This window comes from Lutra lutra, chromosome 6 (assembly GCF_902655055.1).
Source record: "Lutra lutra chromosome 6, mLutLut1.2, whole genome shotgun sequence".
In the NCBI taxonomy this organism is placed as follows: domain Eukaryota; kingdom Metazoa; phylum Chordata; class Mammalia; order Carnivora; family Mustelidae; genus Lutra; species Lutra lutra.
In genome coordinates this window covers 44946890-44967102 of record NC_062283.1, presented here as the reverse complement: position 1 = coordinate 44967102, position 20213 = coordinate 44946890, and the positions used below count along the sequence as shown (strand labels likewise).

General features: G+C 35.2%; 1 protein-coding gene across 1 annotated transcript in view; it reads right to left on the bottom strand.

The window, feature by feature from the left end:
- Positions 1 to 20213, bottom strand: part of EYS (eyes shut homolog) — a 1828849-nt gene that overhangs the window by 1070471 nt on the left and 738165 nt on the right.

Sequence of the window (20213 nt, the reverse complement as noted above, 5' to 3'; positions counted from 1 at the left end):
GGCACTGTAAACACTAATTCAAGATTTTTTTCAGTTGTTTTTTTTTAAATAATGATTCTTGACAGTCAAATATTTCTCACTTATAGGGGTTAAGAAAGAGTTTGAATTTTTCTAACTTTGGTCTTGGTGAGTCTATTAATGCGCTGACTGACATTTCTAAATGCAACCTAATTTTGGCAAAATACCTGGTGTCTTCAAAGGCTAAGTTTTAAATACTTATTAAGCACCGACTGTACTACCTCTGTGCTCAACTAGTGGTACCAAACAGAAAAGGGAAAAACAAAACAAAGCAAGAAAAGACAGTGACCCTGTTAATCCAGAAATGTGATGTCAGAGGTAATATTTATAGAAAGAAAACATCTGGAGAACCACATAAACCAAGCTTAATGGGAAGCTAGATTGTATTTCAGGTTTTACATGTGAGAAATATTAGGAAGAAGTAGAGAGACATGGTAAAAATGGTTATAATAATCCCTCTGTTATTGCGTCCATCTGTACTGAGCATCTAGCTACCATCAACTGGCACACCACGCCTTGTGCTGAAGACTTTACATATATTATCTTAGTTAATGGTCATCTATCCTGGAGGTAGGTAATACTAAGTCTAACTCACTGGTAAATAAACAAAGGTTTGGAGAGTTTAAATAATGTTTTCAAATCACACAGGCCATAAAAACAGATTGGGATTCGAATCATGTGGACTATTCCGCAGCTGCTATGATATGTGCATAAATTACTATGCTGAGTAATACAATAGATACCGTTAAAAACAAGAAAACAGACCCAAAATAGTATCTTATGCAAGCCCCATGTCACCAAACCAAGACTTAATTACAGTTTCAGCTCTCCCAGAAATGGAATCTTAAACCAGTCAGTCAAGAATCACCTGATCAGCACCAGTTAGGTAGTCTGCCTGATAGACCCCTGCCAGCCCCAAATGATTGCAATAACCAATCTGCCTTTTTTGTCTAGTGTATCTTCCTTGTCCCTGCTCCCTTCAGGCTATAAAAGTCATTTTGCACAGCTCCTTGGAGCTCCAGTCTATGTATTAGATTGGATGCTGCCCCATTTGACTCAATTTTTGTGCAAGTAAAATCTTAAAATTTTTAATATGCTTCAGTTTATCTTTTGACATAATGTTTAGTTGAGAATAAGGATAAGCTTATTAAATACGAAGCTATTATATGCTTAAAACAGTTATAAATAAACTAGTTGGAAATAAAGAGAAGATTATAAACAAGTTTATTACAATGAAGAAAATAATAATAATGATAATAATAATAACTGATACTTGAAGACCTTACTATATGCCCAGTACTGTTGAGAACGTATATAGATTAACTCATTTAAGCTTTACAATAGTTTTCTGACGTGGAAATTGCTCTTCCCATTTTATAGAATAAGAAAATAAAGCACAAGATCTCATGGCTAGTAAATGGCAGAGCACATGCTGCTAGCTACTATGTGATACCATCATACCACATCCTAATATGTAACAGTATGGCATCTGTCCTAATGACAGACCAAAATGAGTGCTTCAGGCATTTAAGAAATAGAAGTAATTGAGCACATATCTGAGAAAGAGGATGAAGAAAGCTTCGATGGTCATGGTGAAGAGGAACCCAAGAAAATTCAGATAAATAGTTTGAAAGAATTAGGTATCTCAGCATTTGTCTGCATACCAGCAAAACTGGGGAGGACAAGGCTGTTGGCAGATAGGCAGCCATTTTACAAAGTGATATCGTAACTTAACTAATTTTCATATCATTTGTAGAACTATCTATTCAAATGGATGTTATTTAGAGCAATCACACTGGGAGTCTGTGATTTATTGCAAATGAGGCTTCAAATGCAAAGAATGTTTTTGGAAATTCTCTTTGTAAACTGTCAGTTTTCAAGTCAAAATCCTATTATGTAATGGTAACTTATTTATTTATTTATTTTTTACTATAAATGTTATTACCCAAATAGAACTTTGGATATTAATAATGCTATAAAAGTAATATGTATAAATTGCTCAAATCCACAGCTGTTTTAAAAGGACCATCAGAATTTAGGTTCAGAATATGGATTGAGCAATCATAATAGTGCACATCAGACTATTAAGAATAAAAACAAAAAAGGACCCCCTTTCCTAATCTCTGGCTCTGTAGCTTATGTTACACAGGTATATTTCTCATTCATACTACATGACCAAGGTGAACACATAATTAATATCTTTTCTTGACAAAAATTACAACTATATTGTATCAATGAGTGATTTTGGTGTTTCCAGAGGCATTATTATTCTAATTAATAAGATGAGTAAAAGTGTCTGTAGGACTATGTAGAATGCTGGCAGAATCAGTGATGAAAATTTCAGTTAAAAAGAAATGGTCCATATACACTATGGAGTATTATGCCTCCATCAGAAAGGATGAATATCCAACTTTTGTAGCAACATGGACGGGACTGGAAGAGATTATGCTGAGTGAAATAAGTCAAGCAGAGAGAGTCAATTACCATATGGTTTCACTTATTTGTGGAGCATAACAAATAGCATGGAGGACATGGGGAGTTAGGAGAAGGCAGTTGGAGGAAATTGGAAGGGGAGGTGAACAATGAGAGACTATGGACTCTGAAAAACAATCTGAAGGGTTTGAAGAGGTGAGGGGGGTGGGAGGTTGGGGGAACCAGGTGGTGGGTATTAGAGAGGGCACGGACTGCATGGAGCACTGGGTGTGTAACATGAATACTGTTATGCTGAAAATAAATTTTAAAAAATGATTAAAAAAAAAGAGATGGTCAATTTACCAGAAAAGTGTGGGACAAGGACTAAAACGATAAAAGGGAATTGGACAGGATGTATCTAGTGCTATTTAGAGACAGGAGACTTGACAGAAGATGCTATCCTCTGTAGAGAAGGCAAGAATGTCTCAATTTTACTAGAGAAACATCATCAACATTACCTTAGGAGCTTTATTTAAAAGGCTTTATTTATTTATTTATTTGACTCAGAGAAAGAGCGCACAGGCAGGGGGAGTGGCAGGCAGAGGGTGAAGCAGGCTTCCCACAGAGTAGGGAGAACCTGATATGGGACTTGATCCTAGGACCCCTGGGATCATGACCTGAGCTTAACCAGCTGAGCCACCCAGGCACTGTACTTTAGGAGCTTTTTATTCCCCTACTGTTCTATCTATTAAGTAAACTGTAGTCATAATTTGACTGCCTAAGTAACCTCTAGAGAGAGTAAGGATGTAATGATCAACTGAACTGGATATTCTGGTCCCTGTAAACCTTTTTTTTTTTTCATTTTTAACACCATCATGCTTCAGCACCATATGAGCCATGCCCTCTTTTTACCTTTATCTTATTCCATCCTTACCCTTGACTACTCTGATGTAGCTACACTGACCTTATTTTTCCTCAAAAACTTTGTTCCTCTTCCTAGCACTCTCTTTTCCTAGACTTCACACAATTCATTCCTCAGTTTCTTTAGGTGTCATTCTTTAGGTGTTTATGTCATTGAGAAAATGCCATTTTCTCAATGAGGCCTATTTAACTACACTTTTTAAAACTGCATCCTCTTCTTCAAGCACAATCACCATTATCCTAATTTTAATGTTTTTCCCCCACAGCAAGTAAAAATTTGCTCCTTTATCTTTTTTTTTTTTCTTTTGGGCATGAATTTTGTTTGTCTAGTTCAATACTTCATTTCTTCAGATCATCATGGTGTGTGTACGTGCATGTTTGTATTTTGCTTTATACATCATCTTGGTTTGTTTTTCTTCAGAAGTCTCTACCTCTTCCCAAGCAAGAACAAAACAGTTCTTGAGAATCTGGGGAAACTGTTTGTCCCTGCAATGGTGAGAATAGAATCTGGAATGAAGTGATCCCTCTGAGGTGTGTGCCTAAAAGCCATGTCTAATCTGTGGAGTCAAGAGGAATTATTTAATGGAATATCGATTTTTCCCCCACCTCCAAACAGAGGAGCTTTCATGATTAGTTAAAAAGTAATAAAGGTGTGCAGACTGTTAAACTTTGGTTCAAAATGATCTCCCTCATACATAATTACCAGCCCCGAGAAAGAAGGAAATACTGTTGTTTGTGACAACATGAACTTTGAGGGCATTAAGCTCAGATAAGTTAGACAGAGAAAGACAAATACTGCATGGTACCACTTAAACGTGAAATCTTAAAAAAAAAAAAAAAAAGTCAAACCCAGACAGAGAAGAAAAGTGGTTGCCAGAGAGAGGCTGGGATTGGAGGAAATAAGGAGAGGTTGTTGAAAGTGCACAAACGTTCAGCTATAAGATGAATAAGTTCTCAGGATCTAATGTATAATAACCTGGTGACTATGGTGGATAACACTGTGTTACATAATTTGAAATATGTTAAGAGATAGAACTTAAATATTCTCTTAAAAGATAAAGATTCTGAGGTGTTAATTAACTAGATGGGAGGAATCCTGTTATAATGTATACATGCACCAAATTATCATGTTGTGCAAATTAAATATCTTATAAATTTGTCAATTATACCATAATAAATCTGAAAAAAAAATAGAAATTATATATTCCACCATAAATGGAAAACCATTATCATGTTCCAGAAATTAAAAAAAACAAAAACAAAAACAAAATGCAACAAAACCATAATTACCAACCCATCCAAACTTTAAATTACTCATCTGTAAATTCTGGATCAAGATATCTATGTTGTAGCATAGTTGAGAGACTTACAGAGAGTATGCATTTTTAGCAGCATGGAGAAGAAGAAAAGTGATATTTATGATAATTTATTATTATAACAACATGTTCATTTATCTTCCTTATAGGATTCAAATCTGAATGCTTTGACACTGTCTCCATGAATCCAAGTAAATAAAAAAGAAATAATGTTTAGTATTTGTTAGACATTACCAGGGCTGCTCAAAATCTCAGTCTTAGTTCTTTTCCCATCTTGCTTTATATCCCAGATACTTCTTACTACTCATCAATGTATCCAACACATATTCATTGAGCATCTATTTTGTGTCAGTCATAGTTCTGGACTCCTTCCATAGTTAGTTCTCATTGGCCTGGTCCATACCTACACAACATACCTCCATCATAGTGTAACAAATATTTTCCAAATAATTTAATGATGAACATTGTCGGTTTCATTTGACAAGAGAAGAAAAATGACAATTTTTAATTATTTATTTATTTTTACTTTTTGCTATGTCTAACCTATTTTCTTTTCTGCTATCTTGCTGCTTGATTTGGGGCTTATAAAACCACAAATCTTTTGGAATAATAATTCCAGAGTTACTAAATATCAACATATCAATTGCTAAAGAGACCAAAAGATTACATTTAATAAAATGGTTAAATAAGACTTTATTAATAAAAATAAGGCTTTTATTGGATTTTATTTACTTCTTTATCCTGGGATCACAGGTTGATTCTTAATCTATTCTTTTCAGTTAAAAAATATTTCGGGACCTAATTTTTAGACTGTTTTATCTCTTTTTAAAAGCTAAAAGGCACATAACTGATTCAGTGGTTATAAATGTTACAAATGGGGGCAACTGGATGGCACAGTTGGGTAAGTAAATGCCTTTGGGTCAGGTCATGATCTCAGAGTCTATTTTTTTTTTTAAGATTTTGTTTATTTATTTGACAGAGAGATAGAGAGTACAAGTAGGCAGAGCAGCAGAGAGAGGGAGAAGCAGACTCCCTGCTAAGCAGGGAGCCCGAATCAGGCTCCATCCCAAGACCCTGGGATCATGACCTGAGCCGAAGGCAGCCACTTAACCGACTGAGCCACCCAGGTGCGCATGATCTCAGGGTCTTGAGATGGAGTCCTGCACCTGGCTCCCTGCTCAGTGGGGAGTCTGCTTCTCCCTCTCCCCCTGCTGCTTCCCCTGCTTATCTTTTCTCATTCATGCTCTCTCAAATAGATAAATAAAAATATTTTTAAAAATAAAATAAATATAATACAGGTACATAAACAAGCAGTAAATGGTATACATACAAAAATAAGAAAATCAAACAACATAATTTACTAATATTGATGGTGGGCAGCACACAGTTAGGAGCACCTAAAACAAAAACAAAAACAAAAACAATCTGCCCTCTTCTGGGGCTGAAGAGACTTCAGCTTTAAAATCATTTTATTTCCTGAAAAATATTTTTTTTTAATTTTTTTTAAAGATTTTATTTATTTATTTCACAGACAGAAATCACAAGTAGGCAGAGAGGCAGGCACAGAGAGAGGGTGAGGCAGGCTCCCTGCCGAGCAGAGAACCCGATGCGGGGCTCAATCCCAGGACCCTGGGATCATGACCTTAGCCGAAGGCAGAGGCTTTAACCTACTGAGCCACCCAGGCGCCCCCTGAAAAATATTTTTTGAAAAGAATAAACTTTCTTGGGCTGAAGAGACTTCAGCTTTAAAATCATTTTGTTTCTTGAAAAATATTTTTTGAAAAGAATAAACTTTCAGATGTGATGGGTTCCCATGCAGTTCTAGCTGAAGATTTGCTTATTTGTGAACACCCTAGATCTTATTTAAAATCATTTATAAAAACTCATGTCACAAAATTGCCCAGTGACATTTAAGTGCTTTTAGCATATAACTCACATTATAAAGATCACTATTGTTTCTTCAGAAAGACATGTTTTATTTTGGCAAACATATCCACAACATACAAGTTTACATCTGGAATATTTTCAGTTTGTATTTCTAACGTTATGAGTCCTTATTTCATTAATAGCATAAGCAACTCCTTTTTCTCAGCAGAGTAGATGATTACTTGGGGGATTTGGGGCACTTTCCAGACCTCCACCTGGAAACCTTCTTTACCAGGCTTCTTCAACATGTGTCTCTGCATCTAACATTTTCACAGTAGAAATTAATGAATCCTTTTAAGAAATAAGCCACTAATGTATATGAACTGAGAAGTGTGATCAATAAAATATTTATGTGCATCAACAATGTTATAACAAATATGTGCAAATAAATACAGTTCTATTTATTTATGTATCATCGATGTATCATCTATCTATCATCTTCATCTATCATTTTTCTAACAAGCTTTTCTCTGGTCTATGTTCCTTCTTTTACTTTCTCTTCAAGCCCTCTTCACCCAATTTTCTCACACTGGTCAGTCTTACTTACACATGTTGGCCAAGTTTTCCAAAATGACTTTTCTGATTCCTAATATTCTTAATTTCATATGTGTTATCCTAACAAATACTTTATGGTCACTTTTCTGTCTCCTGAAATCAATATAGTTTTCTTAGCCTAGAACTAAATCCTCTAAGTCAATCTTGCCTTTCTTACCATTCCTCTGATATTATCAACTACTCTAGTCCCTAAGTTTAGAAACCTAATAGAATTGCCTATGGAATTAAAAAAAATTATATATATTTTCCCAAATTTGAATCTCTGGTGAGTAAGCTTGACAAGCCATATATATATGTATATATATATATATATATATATATATATATATATATATTTTTTTTTTTTTAAGATTTTATTTATTTATTTGTCAGAGAGAGAGAGAGTGAGTGCAAAAGCAGGCAGAGTGGCAGGCAGAGGCACAGAGAGAAGCAGGCTCCCTGCTGAGCAAGGAGCCCAATGCGGGACTCGATCCCAGGACCCTGGGATCATGACCTGAGCCGAAGGCATTGGCTTAACCCACTGAGCTACCCAGGTGTCCCTACAAGCTATATTTTTTAAAAAGACATCTCTCCAGCTATTTCCAAAGCATAGATAGATGTGAGAATCACTCTTTCATCAAACTAGAATAGAATTAATATTATATTTTCTTGTATCTACATTTACTCCTGATAGTTCTATCTGGAATGTTATTTCCCTATCTATGCTTATTTGAAGCCTGATTTTACCCAGGTCCTACTAAAATTCTAACTCATTTTTAAAAATTCCCCTTAATATTTTCTAATAAAAATTATCTAACAACTTTTATCAGATTACCCTTAAAGTATATTTATTTGAATTACTGTCTTATCTTCCCTACTTGATGATAAAGGACAGAGATCATATCTATTTTCACTTCATACAAAATGCCAAATACAAAATTTCTCAGGTGGTCAAAGATCAAATAGTCTGCTTCTCTAATGTTGAAAACATCCAAATTATAACATTTTGAAAATGATTACAACTTACTATATAGGATGATACATATGAGTGACCTAATAAGTTAATGCAGGCACACAATAATCACGTAAATAATGGACTTAGGAATCAATGACTGAAAATTCAGATGGACCGATCTAGCCATTTTTAATTACAATATACAATAATGGAATAAGAGCTTTTTAAGACCAAAATAAGAATTTTATAACAAGATATTTTATTATCAACAGTATTTAAATTTTAAAAAATGGGTCAACTATCATAAAATGTTTCCAGTTAGGCAGTCCAGCAAATGTCATTATTCTAGGAATAATCTAAGAAAACATGCATTTTTATTGTTTAAAAGGAATTAAATTTAAAAATTATGAGAAAGTCAAGAAAAGCAAAAAAAAAAAAAAACTCAGAAAACCCAAAACCGACCAACTATCAATGGAATGAGATACAAAATGAATTAAGCAATGAAGAACATCGAAAGAAATTATTAAAAATATTCAAATGGAAATGCTAAAAAAAAATACTTATAGTTGAAAAAATCCTTCAGTGAGCTTATCAGTGGTAGGCTGAGCTGAGGAAACAACCACTGAACCTGAAAACAAGTCAGTAGAAATTATTCAAGTTAAAACACCCAGAGATAGAAAAGAGTAAGAAAACAGAACAGAACATCTAAAAGATGTGGATTGATACTGTCATTTACTTGTAAATTGGCACTTTAAAAGTAAAAAAGAAAGGATAAGGAAAAAGAAATATGGCAAAAGATATATTTGAATAGAGTAACATACAATGATTTTACTGAATTAACTGAACTGTAGCACATGCTATCTTGTTGCTTAGGTCATGTATCCCAGTAGTCTCTATGTTATTACAGATGCGTGCAATGAAAAATATACAATGTGGGGAATACTGAGGAAGATAATCACAGACCCAGGCTAAGCATATGTAGCAGAGAATTATCCTGAACTTGGAAAAAAGTCCTTGGCATACTTCTGGAACCTGGTAGAGATAAAACTCGTGACTATGGGACATCAAATATCCACATAGCCAGAGTTTCCTATCAGGAATTAAAACATTTTCTATAATGAACAAATCTTATGCACTGGGAATGAGCAGCAGGAATATATTGTAGATGGTACCTCAGGGATCGAATGTGAGTAGATCAGAGATCATGTGTAATTTGCACTCCTATGTTATGCACTACTATTGCAATATCAGGTCTCCCTCAATCCACACTATGGCTGTATTAGAAAGAGGCCCTCCCTTATTAGCATATGAAGGACAAAGAACAAGCATGAGCATGGTTCATGGATGGGTTCACTTGGTTTATAGATATGAACTGAAAATGGTTGGCAACTTTCCTATAGCTTCACTGAGACGTTCTCTATAAATATAGAGTTAAAGGAAAAATCCTTCCAATAGGCAGATTTTCAGTCAGAGGATTGTTTTTGGATAGAAATAGAGGTAGGCCAAGGTAAGAATATACCTGGACTCATAAATGGTGGTAAATAATCTAGTTGGTTTATTACTGGACTAGAATGAAAAGAATAAGACAATTTGAGTCAAAAAATTTGGAAGAAGGCATATATATGGATTAATGGGAATTAGCATAATGTGTGAAGTTCTTAGCAATGCATCTTAACACTGACCACAGGATATCTACAACAGAAGATGCAATAAATAACCACACAAAGAACTTGGTCAGTTAACATCAGTCCTGTTTTGTCTTCAGAAACCACAAGAGGCATCAACAGAGTAGAGCATAGATACAGAATCTATGCATGGGCCCCATGAATGGATGTTCATGGTCCAAGACTGATATAGTTATTGCTTTCCTTAAATACCCAATGTACTAGGAATAGAGATCAAAGCTATCAGCCACTTGGTAGTCAGCAGATTTTTCTGGACTTAGGTGATTCATTTTGACTAGCCATGACACATATTTCAGATATGGGTATATTTTCTTTATCTTTTTGCCAACAGACATTTAACCAGCATTACTACTCTAGGGCTTATTTACTGGTGATCCACCAATATTAAATTTCTCCTAACATCTCAATGGACCAAGGAATCTACTTTATCGAAAAGCCCATTGGTGGTCATATAACCACGAGATCCAACGACTCTTATAATACATGGCACCATCACAAAACTGCTAGGTGTTAGCTTAGAGATGAGAGCCTACAAGGATGAGCACCATCACTCTCTGTGAACCACTGAGAGATTGTGCTTTGCATTTCTGACAATACAGGCTCCATCATCTATGGGTCCTGATTCCTAGGGGAGAGAATACCAGAGGATACTACAAGAGTTCCTTTTTTTAATGCTATGGCTTCCACTCAGTCACTTTGGTCTCTTTGTGCCAAGAGATAATCAGGCAAGGAAAGAAGTCATTATCCTTATAGGAGTTATTGGTGGAGATCATCAGGATGTATAGGGTGCTGTTATAAAATAGAGCAAGGATGAAAACAAGTGGCATCAAAATGACCTACTGGGACACATGTTGGTACTTCTTTGCCAAATATCATCAGGAAATAGACAAAACACAGCAGCCACAACCATACTAAGAAATCAGAACTCTTGGGCATAACATTCTCGTTTACTTCACTAGGTAATCTACTAGCATATTTTAGCAAATAAGAATGAATGTAAGAGAAATTGCATAGGAAAACAGGAAGATGAGTATCAGCTATAGTATCAAGAACTGCATCAACGACATAAGTTATAGTTCTCCCCAGTAACAGCCTCGTGTTTTTACTCAGAACAAGAGACAAATTGGAATTTAGGGGGAGTGTTTTTAGATGAAGCGTACTTATTTTTGAAAGCAGTTGGGGCTGACGGGTTTACAAAGTAATTAGTATCCCAGATCCCTGTTCAGAATAGAGGAACTCATTTCTCCTACTGCTGGAGGTGTTTTCTGTCAACTGTTTGGAGGTGAATTCTTTCCCATGAATTGAGCTTTCCTTGGCTAAAGGAAACTGCCTTGCTCAAGTTTTGGATCCCTCATTGGTTGCTGTGTGGTGTATGAGAGTGACTCAGTGTGGCTCAGCTCCGCAGGATGCTTCCGTATGCCCTGAGTGATTAACTGAGGCTTCTGTCAGAACCACATCTTGGCTCAGCATATTCCTTTCCCAGTCCTACTTCTGTTTTTCCTTTACAGGCATTCCTGTTGAAAGCATCCCCAAGAAGTTCCCTGCATGTAAATCTCAGTTTCTCTTTTAGGAAGCTTGACCTATGGAAGATTTTTCAGGAAATGAACATTTTCCTAGGAGTCCTTTTCAGTATTCCGTTAGAAACAATAAAAATTATTGAAGGTAAATAAATTATAGTGATTAGCAAAATGGATATCACTAATACAAAAATAAACACTATAAAATAAGTGTAACTAGATTATATACATTGATCTCAAGAGATGCCCTAAATACCATATGTTGAACTGCTGTATAAAAGTGCTGAATATGGGATGCCTGGGTGGCTCAGTTGGTTAAGCCGCTGCCTTCGGGTCAGGTCATGATCCCAGAGTCCTGGGATCGAGTCCTGCATCGGGCTCCTTGCTCAGTGGGGAGCCTGCTTCTCTCTCTGCCTCTGCCTGCTGCTCTACCTGCTTGTGTTCTCCCTCTCTCTCTCTCTCTGACAAATAAATAAATAAATAATAAAAAATAAAAGTGCTGAATATATTAAGTATTAGATTAAACATGTGTGGATTAAGCATTTAGTTAACAATCATTTTGCTAATGTTCTTATTGTTTGGAAATATTTTTGTGGGGATATTATATAACCCATGTTTATTTTCCAAAGTTCTCCCCAAAACTTCTCCTGATGTTTTATTCTTTTACCTATAAATATGCCAAGATTGGACAGGGGCTTTTAAAATTAATTATAGTACTCCTTAGAGCTCTGGGCAAAGGACAAGTACCAATAAATAACTGATGATAAAAATGATGATAATGATGATGATGATGATGGCTATTTGAATTTTATCTCCCCTCATCTTTTCATACCTCTTTTATGGAAAGAACAGGGCAACTCTTCAATATCAGGCCAGGATTAAATGAAGGCTTCTCTCTTAGACTTCATTACCACAGGAATGTGGCCTGACATTAGAGTACTTCATAGTTCATTGGAAAAGTCATAAAAACAATTACTATGCCATTAGAAGGAACTTTTGAAGAGGAGATTCAAAGTACCCTTCACAGAATTGCTAAGACAAGCAAAAACAATATTCCAATTCATATATGTTGCTCCTTTACTGTTTTTAGATCATACCAAATGAAGAAGTCAAGAAAGTCATGTTAAATGAGGCATATGTTTAATTAGGCAACTATGTCAAGAGCTCTGGAAGAGTGAGAAGTTGTTCAAGGTGAAGGTGTACAGTGTATATGTAAGTGCAAATAGGCATATGAGGATGGATTAAAAGTGGAAAATACTAGATAAGAGGAAGTGCTAATATTCATAACAGAGTGAGAGAGATGAGTCAGAGTCCTGTTTTAATGCATAGATCATCACTTATTATCTCAGGTGTTGACTGAAAATAACATGTTAAAATATTGCCAGAAATTGTGAGATTCACACATATATCAAAATGCAGGTGTGTTATAATTTATTGACTCACACTAATACTAATAAATTCGAGGATTTTATTTCAAAGAAATTATTTGGTCCCTTGCTAAGGTCATAAGGAAAATCACTCGTTCTTTAAAGTATTGCTTAGTTAACAGGTTCTTGTATAGTTAAACATTGATTAGCAATACATAAAGTAATAATTTCTACTTCATACCACTTAGGACTATGGTGAGGATTAAATGTGCCTGCACAAAGTTACTGCTTTTTAAATACCTTGGAGGACACAATTTAGGAATGATTTTTCTAGACTAATCTGAATGAGTGCCCAGAATACCCTATATGCAGTTAGTGTGTGTTGTTGAATTTCAGCAGTTACACTATTGCACTCCACCTCCCAACTCATAAGTCTTTACATATAAAGATAAATGCATACAACTCTTTGTTTCTGAGTATGCATATGTTATTCAGTCATCTTCAACATCATAATCTTACTTTATCTTATATGTATATTGAAAACTTTACATAACAAAGAAAGTACCTCAGTGGACAAGACTGAATATTATAAATAGCCAAAAAAGTTCGGAGAAGAAAGTGATTTTTGTAAAAATAATTATATTTTAGGTTACTTGTGTTTATATTTAATAAAAATAGAATTTTTTGATATGCTTAAAATTTGAATATAGGACAATTTCATTTTAGATAAACATGGCTGATACTCGGTAGGACACGCCGACATGACCAGTGTCAAAATATTGAAGTGTCCATGTAACTAGCCACCCAATGTGGCTCATCTTTCTTGACTGCCCCAGCCTCTCTACTGTGAATACCCAGACTTTACCTTTAATAAGTAAGGGATGACTTGTGGCACGTAAACTTTAGGGTGTGCTTATATCAAACTGATCATTACATAATTTTATCATGACCTCTGAAGATAAACATCATAAGTGTAAACGCATTTTTTTTTAATTTATTTATTTGACAGACAGAGATCACAAGTAGGCAGAGAGGCAGGCAGAGAGAGAGGAGGAAGCAGGCTCCCCACCGAGCAGGGAGCCCGATGCGGGGCTCGATCCCAGGACCCTAGGATCATGACCTGAGCTGAAGGCAGAGGCTTTAACCCACTGAGCCACCCAGGCGCCCCTGTAAACGCATTTTAAAAAGCACCTCATATAAATGAAATGACATTTAGTTAAATTTTGTTGAATCTTGGTAGATTGTAATCTTTTGTATTTGGTCAAATTATACTTCTATATATGGGAAAGACATCTTGAGCACTTGAAACCTTTCTTTAATAATTAAAAAAAAAAGTAAGATTAAAAGACCTACAATTACACAACTGGCAGCTGACAAATGGAAGCATTTACAGAGTCCTGGGGCTTTGAACAAAATGTGTGACATTTTGCGATGCCTGTCTCTCTCATTTCTGACAACTGCACCAGGAACTCCACTAAAGAGATCAATGAAAAGCTCATAGTTTTTATTCTTCATTTGAATGGGCCTGAAATTCAGGGTCTTGATGAAATTTAAAGATTTTGTTTACCCCTTACCCTTCAGGTTATGCACAGAGACTTTTGACATCAAGACTGATTTAGGTTTTGTGAGTCAATCGAACACATCAAAGAGAAACCCTTTGGGAGAACAAGGCAGACCGACCAGTTCCCTCAGCCCAAGCTGTGAAGTAAGATGGAGTGGAAATTAAATGTTCCTGATTAGAACCAAAAAACTCCCCGTGGCTTATAAAATTTGGGGACCCTTCTTTAATAATAAAAATGCAAGCGGTGCCTGAGTGGCTCAGTGGGTTAAGCCCACCTTCATCCCAGGTCTGATCTCAGGGTCTTGGGATCGAGCCCCACATCGGGCTCTCTGTTCAGCAGGCAGCCTGCTTCCCCCTCTCTCTGCCTGCCTCTCTGCCTACTTACGATCTTTCTCTCTCTCTATGTCAAATAAATAAATAAATTTTTAAAAATGCAAAATCACAAATATGAAATCAGGCACAAAACCTTAGAAGAAAAACTTCTAAGTGAAAGTCCCTAAAGTTTAAATCAAGTAGCTTCCTAGTTAATTCATCTCTAGTTGCTATTATTCTTAGTACAAAGTTGCATGGAAAAAATTGAAAAAATCTTCTAATTAATATTATTTTTACTGTTCTCTATCTGTCTAATTCTACAATTTATTTAGGTAGGAAGTACACTTTAAAACTAAGTCAATTTCCGAGGATGCAGAGAAAGGGGAACCCTCCTACACTGTTGGTGGGAATGCAAGCTGGTACAACCACTCTGGAAAACAGCATGGAGGTTCCTCAAAATGTTGAAAATAGAACTACCCTATGACCCTGCAATTGCACTGCTGGGTATTTACCCTAAAGATACAAACGTAGTGATCCGAAGGGGCACGTGCACCCGAATGTTTATAGCAGCAATGTCTACAATAGCCAAACTATGGAAAGAACCTAGATGTCCATCAACAGATGAATGGATAAAGAAGATTTGGGATATATACACAATGGAATACTATGCAGCCATCAAAAGAAATGAAATCTTGCCATTTGCGACGACGTGGATGGAACTAGAGGGTATCATGCTTAGCGAAATAAGTCAATCAGAGAAAGACAACTATCATATGATCTCCCTGATATGAGGGAGAGGAGATGCAACATGGGGGGTTGAGGGGGTAGGAGAAGAGTAAATGAAACAAGATGGGATTGGGAGGGAGACAAACCATAAGTGACTCTCAATCTCACAAAACAAACTGAGGGTTGATGGGGGGAGGGGGGTTGGGAGGGGGGTTTGGGGTTATGGACATTGGGGAGGATATGTGCTATGGTGAGTGCTGTGAAGTGTGTAAACCTGGCGATTCACAGACCTGTACCCCTGGGGATAAAAATATATTATATGTTTATAAAAAATAAAATTAAAAAAAAAAACTAAGTCAATTTCATCATAAAACTAAAAATCCATGATCAGAAATATCCAGTGAACTCACTGCTTTCAGATTCAATTTTCCAAAATTAAAAGAACTTTGACTGAAGTGCTTGTTTTAATCCTTAAATCAATAGCATAACATTTTACTTGCACAAAAGGGATAAGCAATGGCTTATGAGCTGCACATCAATTCATAGTTTGGTAAAACAGTACTGTTTCTGGACTGGCATTTTAAAAAACTATAATGTGTCTCTAAAATATTTAATTTTAAAATTTAGTTAAAGTGAAATATTAGGTGATAATTGTAGCACTTTATTTCTTTGTGGCAGTTTATGATTTACAAATAAATTTCATGTGTTCGTTTGATTTATTCCTTACCCAAGCTATCAAGTTGATGATATCCATAGGAAATAGATGGGGCACGCTGAGAGCTGTACTGCTCAGTGACTTTGTCCTGTATGAAACAGTCTTAAAAGCAAGCTTCTAAGTGATGTCTTCTGAATTAAAATGAGTGGTTCAATGTATGTTATGTAGGAATCAAAGCATTTAAAGGTGTAAAGATACAATGGTGTTCTGGTAAATGTTTAACAATTTGCTCTTGGAAGAAAACACTATGAGGGGGAAAGGTCTTATTTATAACACTATCTAATTTCCCTTGTGCAAATCATCCCATGTTTTTGAATTTCAATGTAGCAAAATTAGGTCAACCAGCTCAAAAATTCATAAAAATTTAATAATCAACATTCATAAGCCAGTGTGAGCTCTTTCTATCACACTATTGGAAAGGTACTTTCCTAACTACTATTTTGAAGTTGATAAGACATTAGAAAAGTGGAAATGTGTGCATAATGGATGGGTAAGGCAATCCAGATAGTTGGTTGTGGAAGCTGGGATGTGGCACTGAAATGAGAAAACTTGGGTAATGCATGTGTGGCAAAAAGTGTTCCTCAACACACTACAGGATAGTACTGTCATTAATCAGCAAAATGGGGCTGAAAATTAAAAGGTAGCTTGGAGGAGGATTTGCAGTACTATGAGTATCAAGGGCATAGAAATCATTTTATTAGAAAACTCACTGAGTCTTACTAGGCAAGCACTGTGGTAATAGCAGGGCAACAAGCTTAGGAACCATTTGTATGCTCATTTTATAGGTAAAACTTAGCCATGAGGATGACATGTAACCTCTGGAATTAACTGATAGAGCTGGGATTCCGACCCAGGAAGTCAAATAGTCTTTACTAAACATTCAAATAACTTTGTAAATGATGTGTTAGATATTAGGAAGATTTCAACTTTATTCTGTAAAAGCAAGAGTAACGATTGAAAATTATGTGTCACGGCTAGAGACAAGGGGCATAGAAGGGTAGCAGCTGTTAATCAGTAAGATCTGAACTATGATGATGATAATGACAATAAAAATGTGAAACAAAAAAGGCATCTCCATTTCATTTCAGCTCATCATCAAATTCCTCTTCCTCCTTTTTTCATGAAAACATATAAAATTTTAAAAAATCACGGAAACTAAGCAAAAATAAGGTCTGTAATCTCATAATCTTAATATTTTTGTGTATTTCCTTTTTATATTGTAATTTTGTCCAAATATTTGTATATTTGCACTTTCACACTGCAAAAAATTTTTCCACACAATCATAACGTGTTTTTTTCCCACTACGCTACGTTGTCTTCAATCATACCATATTAGTGACTGCCAAATCTTCCATGAAGAATATACATCATAATCGGTTTAACGACTTTCATAATAAAGGTCATTTGGTTTCAACATTTTACTAATACAAATAACTAATGAAGATCTTTATGCATACTTACACCTATATATTCCTTTTGAGTTATTGTTTCTCTTGATAATTTACATAGAGAAATATTTCTTCCATGAGAAATTATTACTTCAAATGAATATTTAACCTCACTTGGGTCTACCTCACTAGCAGACAGTGACATGCATATTCAAACAGTGAGGCTTAATTTTCACCAAGAAGTGTGGCTATTTTTTTAAAAATAGCAATAACCAGTAGCAGAGAAGACGCAGTTAAACAAACACCCTCTTACATTTTTGGTTGGTCTTCAAATTGTAAAAATCTATCAAAATAGAGGAAAACAAAAGTAATTTAGCCAAGTGCTCTGAACAGTTTCTTCATTTGTGGTAAAAAACAGACATGCCCAAATGCATTTTCCATGACATTCTACTTTGGAAATTGGTTCAAAGGATAAAGGACGTGTGCAGAAATGCTTCAAAATATACCTAGAAAGATGATTATTTCAGTATTTTTTGATAAAAGAGCAAACTGGAATATATATTGATACTTAAATTTGAGATTAATTATACTATATCCTCATGATGAAATTTTAGGCAGCTACTAAAAGCCATGCTGTGGAAAATCCATAAATATTATGGGGATTTTAAGAACATGTTATTGTTAATTAAAACTTCAGGTGACCAAACACTATGTTCTATGCATAAAACCAATTATAAAACTACCTCCAATATGTTATCCAAATAATGCTACAGCACTGTACAACTGTTACTGTTTACTTCTGGTGATAGGTATTTTGCAATCTTTGCTTTTGAGTTTCTGTAATTTCCCTATTTCTACCTGTACATGTATTACTTTTTAATGAGAAAAATTACATATTGATAGATTAGACTGTTTAATTAAAGAAACAATGAGTATTTTCACGTCCTTTATAGTTAACCAATTTGTTTTCAAAGGATCACACTGATTCCTGATAGCAATTTTGCCACTTGTGTTTGCTTTAGTTTAAATTCATTGACATATTGTTACTTAGTCTTACTTTTAGTATTCCTGTGCCACTTAGTTTTATATGTGTTTTGTAAATGAAGCATCATTGTGGATTTTGTTTTGCAACTTCTCTGGCAGACTCTGTCTTATAAGAGGGCAATTTAAAGATATTCATGCTTTTTTAGGATTTATTATACCTGGTCCTGCACCTGATAGACTTAATTTTTTTACTCCCTTCTCCTACCCCTCTATAGTTTGCTGTCCAGAATCTGCTTTCACGAATCTGCAGGTTTTAACTTTATATTTCTGTACCAAACACAAATGCAGAACACTTTGTAACTTCTGAATAAATGAATCTAAGAATCCAAACACAGAATTGACAATTCTGTCACACAACTGAAATTTTCTTAATTTTTTTCACATTCACATTAAACTAAGTGAATATAGATATAATTTTAATTTTAATTTAAGAGATATGGAAATAAAATGGAGATCTTTTTCTTGACCATTGTTCTTTTATTTCTCCATAATAGTATCACTAAAGTTTTGATCTAAAACTATTTCATTTTCTAAAATATTACTTTGTCTTATACCTTTTTAAAATAAGGAAATTGTTAAATTTCTCCATACAATCAATTTTTTTGATTCGTGATGTATTGACTTGTATCAATAACTCTACTAGATTTAACTCTAAGAGTTCTTTTTCACTACAACTTTCAAATTTAAGAAGTTTCTGTCTTATTTTACTTGGTAGTGGTTTTCAGTATGTTTCTAGTACATCGTAAATTTTATTTTGCAGGGAAATATGACACTTAGCTAACATGTTCTTTGAGAACGTAAATCTGAAAATGCCTTTGTGTGGTCTTCTCAGGGAAATAGCAGATTTGGATCCCATGTGACTCCCACATCACTATCTTCTATCTGTTATTGAAGAGGTGGAGAAAACATAAAGCCATGTTGAATTTAACTCTTCTTTTTTTTTTTTTAAAGATTTTATTTATTTATTTGACAGAGAGAGATCACAAGTAGGCATACAGACAGGCAGAGAGAGAGGGGGAAGCAGGCTCCCTGCTCAGCAGGGAGCCTGATGTAGGGCTCGATCCCAGGACCCTGAGATCATGACCTGAGCCGAAGGCAGAGGCTTAACCCACTGAGCCACCCAGGCGCCCTGAATTTAACTCTTCTGAAATCGTCCCAGTCAAAAGAAATTCTGGGCAAGCTGATGATATATATAAGAATATGTTCCCATTCCTCATCCAGTTTCTCATCAAAATGAGCCACAAATTGATGGAAACAAAGAGTGAGAACCGACTTAGAACAGGATATATTTTTACCAGACAATGCTGATGTGCAAAACCTTTCACATTAATTTCTTATGTCTGAAGACCTAATTCCAGAAACTCCTAAAGGCAGCTTTTCAAGGGTGGTTAGTTCTATAAACACTTTGCTTAAGGTGCTGGCTAAATACAGATAAAACATTACATACATTATCATCAGGCTTTGCAGATACAGTAGAAATTTCTGCCATTAGACATTATCTTCCTTTGGAAAACGAATTTGAGTGTTTTGTTCACAATGATACATAACAATAAGGGCGATTATGTAGTGAGTCTTTCTGTGTGTGTGTGTGTATGTACATATAAAACTGTTACTTGATATGTGCATCAAATGACCCCCACGTTAAGCCACTTTAACTCATTAAGTACACGCTATCAGAATTGGTACACTCACATTCCCCTTGATTTCCTATGGATATGTATGGGGTAAGAGAAGTGACATTTCACTCATTGTTTTCCAACTTATGATTTTATCTTTAATGTATGAATTGGTTAATCTTGATTCTGTATGTATAATA